The sequence below is a fragment of the Apodemus sylvaticus genome, chromosome 13 (assembly GCF_947179515.1).
Source record: "Apodemus sylvaticus chromosome 13, mApoSyl1.1, whole genome shotgun sequence".
Taxonomy (NCBI): domain Eukaryota; kingdom Metazoa; phylum Chordata; class Mammalia; order Rodentia; family Muridae; genus Apodemus; species Apodemus sylvaticus.
In genome coordinates this window covers 87,516,301-87,526,417 of record NC_067484.1, presented here as the reverse complement: position 1 = coordinate 87,526,417, position 10,117 = coordinate 87,516,301, and the positions used below count along the sequence as shown (strand labels likewise).

The 10,117-nt window shown below is 35.9% G+C and overlaps 1 pseudogene; it reads right to left on the bottom strand.

Moving 5' to 3' along the window:
• Positions 1 to 8,451: 8,451 nt before the first annotated feature.
• On the bottom strand, positions 8,452 to 8,586 carry LOC127664246 (uncharacterized; annotated as a pseudogene).
• Positions 8,587 to 10,117: the final 1,531 nt, after the last annotated feature.

Sequence of the window (10,117 nt, the reverse complement as noted above, 5' to 3'; positions counted from 1 at the left end):
GGTTTCAGTACATATTTATGCATTGTTCAATGAAAGTTAATGAGGCTTACCATTAACCTTCCTCTTTTATGATAACCTGTTTACCCTGGTGTTTGTTAACTGTGTTAGCATTCATTAAAACATATATGATTTAAGTGTTCTGGGTGTTTAAGTAAATTTTTAGTACTAATTTCCTCACAATTTGCTTTCTACAGAAAGGAAAAAAGATAGAATCAGTTTACATCTTTATCATATTTGTATAATCTTATTTTGGAATCTAATCAGAGTTGTGTCTCATTAGTACTTGGATTGATAATGGATAACAGTGTAGCCATGAATAAAGTTTAGAAAATATTCAAATCATAATGCAAAACATTCTCTCAAGATTCATATTAAATTTTTGGCCAATGCTTTGCATAAGTACTACTGAGATTGCTCACTGTTATTTTATCGATTACTTACAATAAGGTATTGATGTTGCATAATCCAACATTTGCTACCCAGGGGACTTGTGTAGAGAAATTGCATTTCTGAAATTTGTAGACATGATATCCAAAGGTTACAACTTCTCAAGTAATAGAGTATTGATATAGAACACAGTTTTTATGTGAAGGGGAATAAAATAAAATTTGTTCATAGCCAAATATGAATAAGGATGGCCTAGTAGTACAGATGCAGATTGCCTTATACAGCATGCTATTTTATAGAAACAGTTTTATGAAGATTTTGCAGCTACAGAAGAAAGAAAAGATATACATCAAGGTATTTTTAATATATTGGTGGAAACACTAGGTATAGTTTCAGGAAATCAGGGTCATCTCTTATTAAAATGCTTTTTGATGGGTTGTTAGCTTCTGAGTTGATGGAAGCTAGTGCTACATTTACACATTCCAAAGGACTTCCCTCAATACCCACAGATGATAGGTCAGAGAGAAGGTCATGTGCTTTTAATGGGACTGACGATTGTCTAGATGAAATGTCTGTAGATCCTCAACATTTCAACCCTCTTCTATTATGGAGTTCTAGTCAACCAATCAGCCTTATAGAACATTGAATATGGATAATCCATTAGCCTGGAAATTTCAATTTATATGGGTAATGTTAAATTTTGATCTGAACAATTCATGCTGTAGACACTAAATCAGCATGCTTACATTATTATTAATATTGTAAACATTGACAATATTTTTTTTAATTTTTTTATTTATTTTCTATATTCTTTGTTTACATTCTAGAAGCCTTCCCCTTTCCATCTAGTTTACAGTTGGGGAAGCAGAGAATCATCATATCTATGAGATTTATTCAAGAGTCTTGGACAGCTGAAGATTAAAGATGACAGAATTTCTCTTCAAAATGCTGGCCTCATGTGGGCTTTAATGTGTTCAAGTACCTAAAACAATTACTCCATCTATCCTTTAGTTATCATTAATTATTGTATGAAACCCTATAAAATTTAAATTTAAGATACTTTGTTCTCATGATTTACTGTAAGCTGATAATAACCTGAAACAATGATCTAATTTTAATTAGAGTTCATTTTAAGATTTGAGTGCAAGAAACTAAAGATGCTTTAAGATAGCTGGCAAATATGGCATCTTCACTGGGAAATGTGTTTTTATATCTATATAATTACAAAAATATGTAATTTATCCTTTCAAGCTGAGCGTGTAGCTGGAGATTGGAGCACAGCCAATATGTTGAACATCTTGCAGAAGGGAGTTAAGGGTAATCCAAAAATTATACCCTGGCAACTCTCACCTCTGCACCTGGAAAACTAGTTTAAAAGATCTTGGAAAGTGGAACACAAATCATCTGGGTGAGCAAAATTGGTTTGGAATAAATCAGTAAGGACTTTGCAAATGTAAATCATTCCCTCTCTGCCTTGAAAGGATACTTTATGATGCTTAACAAAGGGTAAATAAAGGATGGGTGCCAGATGTACTCAATTTAGATTTTCAGTGCCTCTTAAAAGAGATATTTTTATCCTTAGCAACACCTGACAGTGGCAATGCATGCCTACATTAGAGATGACACACGACACATTTCTTGCCATCTGGTCTACCTGTTGGCCAGCATTAACAGAGACCACAGAGTGAGCTGCAATATCTGAAAAAATCCATTTCTTATTGCAGGTTCATTCACAGGGACCTATAATTCTTGGCAGAAGAGTTGGAGAGGGAAACTCTGTCAGGGATTAAAATCTGAAATGACAAAAAAACCTGAAATGAAGGGGTATTATGGTCATCTTACCTCTGTAAGGAAAAAAAAAAACTGTCTTCTTAATGTAAAGCTGTCAAATATTCAATTTACTATTTATGATATCATAGTTTGAGTAATTATCTTGAATTGCTGAATAGTCATCCTTAGAGGAAACGGAGAACATTGAGAAGTTAATAAAAAGTTAATAAAAAGATGAGGGATGTGAGTGTGTGTGTGTGTGTGTGTGTGTGTGTCCCCTCAGTTGCTTTGTTACTATGCATAAGAATGTGAAGAAAAGAGAATCACTCAAGAATATGTTTGTAGCTGATGATGTATTTAAGCTGATAGAATGTTTTTCTTTCATATGCAAGGTCCTGGGTTCAACCCCCAGCACTGTTATACCTAATATGATAAAGCGTGCTTATAGTACCTGGAATTAGAATAAGAATTAGAGCTGGAAGATCAAACATACAATCATCTTCACATATTTATAAGTGGAGGCCAGTATAGTGTAATGGCACTCCCTCTCAAAATAATTGAAATAATAAAAATCACTTTTTAAAATAAAACAGTAACTAATTATAATAACACTTACTATGCATAAAATTGTAGCTGAGCTTATTTTCAAATACTTAATACCACTGATTGGCAATTGGTAGCAGTATGAGCAGATTCCAATGAAAAAGCAACAATGGGTGTGCAAGAATGTCTGAAAGGTGAATATTAAATAGGAGCCTAATGCAAACATACCTCTTTTATTTTTCATAAGAATGGAATATTTTATAAATGGAATAAACCTACCCTTTTTTTTTTCTGAGCCAGAGTTTCTCAGTGCAGCTCTGGCTGTCCTGGAACTCACTGTGTAGAAGCAAGCTGGCCTTGAACTCAGAAATCTGCTTGTTTCTACCTCCCAAGTGCTTGGATTAAAGGCATATGCCACCATTGCCCAGAGGATTCAACTCAACCTTATAATGAAAAATATCAATAAAAATAGTAAGAAATTTCTAAAATAAAAGAAGACTAAGAATTTAAAGACTATTAGAAAATAAAACTCTGAAGGAAAGCATAAGAGTAAACCTAAGAGGACATAGGAAAAAAATGTCTTTATTCATAGCTGGGCAACAAATAATGTGAGAACAAGTTCCTAAAGGTTGTGTGAGAATGAGAAATAGAATTAGCATTTCAAATTTTGGTTGATAACTTTATGTGTTTCTCTGTCTCTGTTTCTGTGTCTCTGTCTCTGTCTTTGCCTATTTACCTTGTCAAGCATAGGTTTGACAGATCTAATTTTACTTATTTGACAGAAAAAAAGAATTGCCAAAAATGATCCTATTTATTTTACAAATATAATTAAGGTCTATTACTTCTTTATTATCTGAAAAAAAGAAGTGAAAATTTTAATACATTGTGGGGAGCGGGCATGGCGGCCAGTCTAAAATGGCGCCTGGGCTGGTTGCCAAGTCACATGACTCAGCAACGCTCCCCCATGTTCTCCTTTAAGAGTCACATATGCACTGGAGAAGTGCCACATGCACCCTTTGACGTCATATCAGGCCACTCCAGGGCCATCGTCTGATCCTATCATGAGCCTCCACGTGGCAGTCGCTGATTGGTGCAGGCTGGGACATATAACTGGGGCAATGGGCTAGGATCGTGGCTTCCTGAAGTAACGTTCCTGAATAAACTGTGTCGAGAAGAGTTTCCCATGTCTTCTCCCTTATTCCGCTGGACGGATTTGGTAGCAACAATACATATTAATTCTCTAACAAATTCTCTAAGAAATTGAAATCATTTGTAAATTGGTTTCAGAAATTAACCATCCTATAAATTTATATGTAATGTGAGTTTTAAGGGAAAACTCTTGGTCTGGTAGACTAACCAGTCTAAGATCTTCCACCTGCTCAATAGGCTACTTAAGGGATAGCTAATGCAGAGAAAAGAGATTTATTGTATTGGAATATGAGACATAAAGGGGTTTGGTGACAAATATATCTTCATGGTCTTGTTTCAAATGTTAGTTTGAAATAGAAAAAATGAGACAGAACCATAGCTTATGTATAAATAATCAACCCGCCTCAAAATAGTAATTTTAATTATTGTCTGAGTTCATTGTCTGCAAGATGGTTTAAAGAAGAAAGGCTTGTTGGTTGAGTATATAATATGGTTTCCTTGAAACAAAAGCTCCTGCTTTCTATGACCTTTCCTTGGGTGATCTGAAGCTATGGTGTTACATATTTAGAAAGCAACATGTTCTTTAGTTCCATTAGTTACTCAAATGTTTGTGCCTCCAGCCATGAAGACTCATGGCTATGTTAGGTGTGTCCTATTTCAGATAGTTGTTGAGTGATAACCATTTTTCTATCACTTGGTTTGCAAGTTCCCCAAGGTAAAAGACAATTGATAGAAACTGAATGGAGTCTTTATCCTGTTCAGTCGGTTATTTTGCATTACCAAAGGGGCAATAAAAGTAGTTTTTAAATGTCTGCTATTTTAGATTACCTGTACTCCTAAGCATGTGGAAGCTGAGGCAGAAGGGTGGCTCAACCCCAGGATTTCATTTTTCTTTTCTTTTCTTTTCTTTTTTCTTCTTTCTTTCTTTCTTTCTTTCTTTCTTTCTTTCTTTCTTTCTTTCTTTCTTTCTTTCTTTCTTTTTTTTTTTTTTGATTTTTTCAAAAAGATTCTTTAATCTTTTTTTACAGTCCAGAATTCATCCCGCTCCTGGAATAACCTTTGACTGTTCCACATCTCACACAATCTCCTATGCCCTGTCTCTATACCCACCTCCATGCCCACCCCACCATATCTCCGCACTCCTTGGGACCCCAAGTCTCTACAGAATTAGGTGCATCTTCCCTGACTGAGACCAGACCTGGCAGTCCTCTACTGTATATGTGTTGGGGGCCTCATATCTGCTGATGAATGCTGCCTGGTTGGTACCTCAGTGTCTGGGGGATCCCCACTATCCAGGTTAGTTGAGACTGCTGGTCTTCCTATTTGAATGCCCTCCTCCTCAACATCTTCCAGCTTTTCCCTAATTCAACCACAGGCGCTAGACGCTTCTGCCCATTGGTTGGGTTTAAGTATCTTCATCTGACTCTTTCAGCTTCTCAGACCTTTCAGAGGGCAAACATGATATGCCCCAGTTTGTAAGTATATGATTTATAGCATCGTGAATATGTCAGGCCTTGGGGTCTCCCCCTAAGCAGGATCCCAATTTGAGCCTGTCTCAGGGCCTCCTTCTCCTCAGGTTATTCTCCATGTTTGTCCCTGAAGTTCTTTCAGACAGAAACAATTATGGATCAGAGTTTTTGACTGTGATGTGGCAACCCCATCTCTCCCTTGATGCCTGTCTTTCTACTCAGGTGGACTGTACAAGTTCCCTCCCCCCGCTGTAAGGCATTTCGTCTAAGGTTCCTCTCTCCAAGTCCTGAGTGTCTCTCACCTGCCAGGTCTCTGGTATATTCTAGAGGGTCTCTCCACCTCCTACCTCCTGGGTTACCTGTTTTGATTCTTTCTGCGGGTCCTTGGGACTTCAGTACTCCGCCACATGCCCCCAATACCTGATCATGTCCCACTCTTTCCCTCCCTGTTGCCTTTCCCACCTAGGTCCCTCCCTCTCTCCTCCCCCCCATCCTGTGATTGCTTTCTTCTCCCTCTAAAGTAAGATTGAGGCATCAAAATTTACTTAAAACTTTTTACATGTTTTGATTATTTATCTATTTTTATTGTACTTTGTGGCAGGCTGCCACAGAATGTAGAGTTCAGAGAACCAGTAGTGTGAATTCATTATCTTCTTCTACCTTGTGGTTTTTGAGAATGGAATTCTGGTCCTCAAGACTGTCTCTGCCATCTGGTGAATCATATATCCAGCCATGAACCTCTGATTTCTGAAAACCTAAGAAACACAGCAAGAAAATTCATTCAAAGTAAATGAAAAATGAAATTAATATTGAAAAATAGGTTACCACAACATGTAAAAATGCCTTTCTCATTCTTTCTTTGGATGCTGTGTGTGGGCTTTTGTAAGCCACAGCATATATGTGTAACTGCCAGCAGGAAACATGTTATTCATTGAGAACCAGATAAACTATTTCATATTTTCTCAACATTTAAGCATATTTTCTGGCGTTAGATCTGTCATATTTATTGTAGATAAATAGAATTGGACTCATATTTCAAATAGTTAACAGAATATAAATGAAAAATAATTGTTTCCAATGACTTGATCTTCATTACAAAGCATCACAATTTGAAAAAAAAGTTAGTGGTGTTGCAGAGTCCTCTACACCATAATTATTCGACACTTATGTGGTTTCCTTCATCTCAGCTTGATTTGAGAATAGTATAAACACAGGAAAAAGAATAAAGAGAGGAACTGGACTTGTTTCAAAACTGTCTCTAATTGAGTGATAAATGATTCCATTATGGATGCCTGCTTTTAAAATGAGTCATAGACATAGCAGGTATTATTGGAATGTTAGTTTATGTTTAGCACCTCGTGAACCTTTATTTCCAGACAATGATTAGGACTGTGTCTCTGAACTGTCAATGAACACATCTTTCCACATTTAAGTGTGTTTGCTTATTGTTTTTGTTTTGTTTCCATAAATGATTTCCCAGAGGGTTGTGAACTGAATAAAGATTCCAGAAAACAAGATTCTTCTTTGCTTTGTAAGATTAAGGCAGTAACAGGTAACATCTGTATTATGCTGTGATTTGGAATTTGCAAGGATTCATAAATTATGTTCAATTTATGTTTTGACTTGACCTTTGCAATTTGTCTTTGCAACTTTAGTACAGTTTATTGATTTCACACAGTGGCCTTATTGACAATATCATGTACACTGATAATAATAACATAAATGAACGTTTGTGGAATATTTTCATATGAGTATCATATACTCCATTTTTATTCATGATTTTGTTTGTTACAGCTAAAACTTTCTGTAATTAGTTAAGTTCCCCCTTCCTTACATTGTTTCAGTATTTTACTGAACAACTCTACAATATCCCTGGAAAACAGATACCTGAGTGAAGTTATTCAGGGATTCAGGGTCTGTTATGAGTAAATGTTTTATTTATATGACACATTTTCCCAATTGGGTTGCTTCTTTTTCCATTAGAATAATTACAATACACCTCATGCTTTCAGCACCTGACAGAGACACCAGGAGATTAGAAAGGAATAGGTCAGATCTTGGATCAGGTCACATCCTGATGAGTCAGCAACATCTAGGTGACGGTTGACTAATGAGATACGGCTTTCTTTCTTTCTTTCTTTCTTTCTTTCTTTCTTTCTTTCTTTCTTTCCTTCTTTTTATTATGAGAATAGCAAGAAAGTATGGAAGGTTAGGAATCTAAGATCCTGAACTTTAATAGGATGAATGGTCTTCTGGTGCAAAAGCAGCACTTATATTGGCATTACCCTGCAATGGCTGACAGGAATTCTGAGTGAAGATTGCTGTGGATTACTGTGTAATATGCTCACTCAGGAACTACATTCCTGAGTGAATCACCACAGACGTATTGAATGGTCAGCATACCTAACACTGAGCCACAATTTGGATGCTCCAAAAACAGTGGGTTAATGGCAGACTTAAATTAAATTATTAGTTAGCATATTAGAGAGAAACTAACTAAATAAGGAAGTTGTGCACCGTTAGTATTAATAGCACATATACAATTTGTTTTATTTCCTTTGATAAGGAAAAGGTATATAAAATTGGTGGAAGTCCTATGGAGTTTTCCAAAATGGCTTTAGAGCTGCTATTTTGTGGAAGTGGCATTAACAATTGAAATTAAATGAATAAATGCTCCAAGAGTGTTCGCTGGCAGATAACTCTAAGAGCTGCTATGCTGACTAGAAAATATTGGACACCAGACATTTATTAAATAATTGTTTTATGCAGCATGTTTCACTTTTTTAAGATGGTGAAAACCAGGTCTTGCTTTGTCTTCTGTCGCTTGAGCATTCATTAATGTTTCACCCTGCTCAGGACCCCCATTGACCATTTCTCTTTAAATCTCATATGACTGCCACATACTTACACATTATCGTGGTTCCCCCTGCAGGCTAAGCACATGGCTGCTGAGCCCATGGACAGCATGTTCCTTCCATTCTGTATCGTTTGGTAGCACATGGGTACATGGGTCATGTGCTAGAGGGCAGATCCATCAGTGGCCTAGCATTCTGGCTGTAGGTCACAGACTGTCGTCCACTGCTGCACTGCACTGCTTGGATTAAACATGGTTTGATTTGACTTGATTTGATTTTTATGAGTCCTAGGTATAAGATAGCTTTGACCATCATACTAGGCATCAAGCTAGGATAAACAAAGGACTGCTGTCTGCTCTGCTAATGACTAATATAAGAACACCACCAACAAGGTCTCTCTTTGCCCATTGGCAGGGGAGAAGATAACTATTCTTAAATTTCCACCCATTCATGCCTTTTCTTTATGAAAAACACTGTGTGACATCTATATTAGATATCATAGAAGCCCTGTCCCAATCTCCCAGGCTCTACACTGCCATGGATTCATGCAAAGTAAACTCTAAGTTTAGTCTTAGAGACTAAGAAAAAAATAAGCCAAATCTGATTCTAGGCATTTCAGAAACTCAGAACATATATTAAAATTGCTTAAATAGCTTACTGTCTTATTTCAGGATATTCAGATAGATGCCAATGATAAATTTGCATGAGGCTAGGCCTTTAAAACTGTGAGGACAGAAGGGTATATGGAGGCTAAAGTGAACAGAGGTTTACTACTGAAAAACAGAAGTGAAGGGCAAGAAGTTTTAGTGAAAGCAACTAGTTGACATGAGATGTTGTAATTGCATTTAATATAACTGCTATAAAATTTTGGACAGAGTATCTTTCTGCATTTTAATGCTTAGTCTGAGTGAGGGGAATTATAATAATATAATAATAATAACTTTTAGCATCTTAGTTATACTGTACAAAATGATAGAAATTTAACCACAAGGCATTTATCATTGTATAATTAAATAATTATTTAAGATGTCATTATATAATGACATCTTATGTTTCAAACAATTGACTTTTAGTAATAATTTTGTATAGTGTGTTATATGAGTGTGATAATGATTTAAAATATTTCAATTGCATGAGACTGTCATGTGATATCATTCACTCACTATATTTAAACAAACTCTACTTCATTATAGCTGAACTCCTAAGGAAAGAAATGATAGTTTTCTTTGGTAACAGATATGATAATCTTTGATGGGTATTCTGCAAAAATCCAAATTTATTAGACCTTTCCAAATTAAAATGGATAGCACACTTTCAGTAATACAAAATGTGTCAGCTGAAATTTTGTATATGTAATGCAACTGGATTTATATTCCTAAGGTAGACTCTGTAAATGACACTTCCTCAGAGGAAAGGCTATTATCTGCAAGTAGAATATAGTAATCCACAGATTTTCATTGTTTCCCCATTTATGATTAAATATTGGTATTCTATCTTTATCTCCTAGTTTTCATTTTTACTGCTCCATTTGGTCATCAATCATATCTTGTGTCTTTAAGAAGTAATTGTAGAAAGCTTAAGGCCTGTCCATTTTTTACATTGTCAGTAATAAAAAAAATATTGCTTGTGGTGTGTTCTGGGGAACATATTTGTGTCCTGAATGTCTGACATACTGGATGACATCTAAAAAACAAAGTTTAAAGAGCAGATGTTTTTAATGGCAAAAGTCTGATCGATATAAAAAGAAATTGCAATGCTTGTCTTATTCATTTCTGTTTTCCTTATAAAAACAGAGGAAAGGGGATTTTAATCTCACAGGATAGAACTAAGTTGCTTTGAATTGCTGCCATACAGATCAACTCTAAGACTGCATGGTTCATTCATCTTAGGCTGGATCCTGGTACGGCCCAGTAAACAAATGTTCCTGGAATCAGACAGAAACGC